Source organism: Seriola lalandi, unplaced genomic scaffold (genome assembly GCF_002814215.2).
Source record: "Seriola lalandi dorsalis isolate HSWRI2012SDOR001 ecotype SW California unplaced genomic scaffold, Sedor1 jcf7180002054901, whole genome shotgun sequence".
NCBI lineage: Eukaryota > Metazoa > Chordata > Actinopteri > Carangiformes > Carangidae > Seriola > Seriola lalandi.
In genome coordinates this window covers 2,948,769-2,949,582 of record NW_019525453.1, presented here as the reverse complement: position 1 = coordinate 2,949,582, position 814 = coordinate 2,948,769, and the positions used below count along the sequence as shown (strand labels likewise).

The 814-nt window shown below is 38.1% G+C and overlaps 1 protein-coding gene across 1 annotated transcript in view; it reads left to right on the top strand.

Annotated features, from left to right (window-relative positions):
• gzf1 (GDNF-inducible zinc finger protein 1) overlaps window positions 1–814 on the top strand; it is an 8,637-nt gene that overhangs the window by 4,718 nt on the left and 3,105 nt on the right. The gene's annotated exons all lie outside the window — the stretch shown is intronic.

Sequence of the window (814 nt, the reverse complement as noted above, 5' to 3'; positions counted from 1 at the left end):
TCCCCACATCACTTAAAACAGGCGTCATAAAACCACTCCTGAAGAAAAAGAACTTGGATCCAAATGATATAGCAAACTATCGGCCCATCTCCAATCTGCCATTTCTTAGTAAAATACTTGAAAAAACTGTTTACATTCAACTCAAAAAATATCTCACATCAAATAGCCTCCTAGATATTTATCAATCAGGTTTTTCGTCCCCACCATAGTACAGAAACAGCTCTCATTAAAGTAATAAACGACCTGCATATAAACACAGACTCCAAAAAAATATCCATTCTTGTTTTACTTGATCTCAGTGCTGCCTTTGATACGGTTGACCATAAAATTCTGCTAGAGAGACTCGAGAAATGGGTGGGCTTATCTGGTCCTGTTCTTAAATGGTTCAATTCATACTTACATGACAGGAAGTCGTATGTTTCCATCGGCGACTTCTCTTCCAAAAAAAAGGACGTCACATGTGGGGTTCCCCAGGGGTCAATTCTTATTATTACTGTTCAACCTGTATATGCTTCCACTTTCACATATCATCACTAACCATAATGTTAATTACCACAACTATGCAGACAATTCGCAACTCTACATTTCTCTATACCATGATGACTTATCTCCCATACAGTCCCTCACCCAATGTATCAGTGACATTAACAAATGGATGACTGAAAACTTCCTGCAGTTAAATAAAGACAAAACAGAAATACTAATCTTTGGTGCACAGACTCAAAGACTGAGAGTGGCTGAACACCTCAAGTCCCTCTCCCTGGAGAGTAAAACTGTTGCAAAAAATCTTGGCATAATCATGGATAGCAATTTA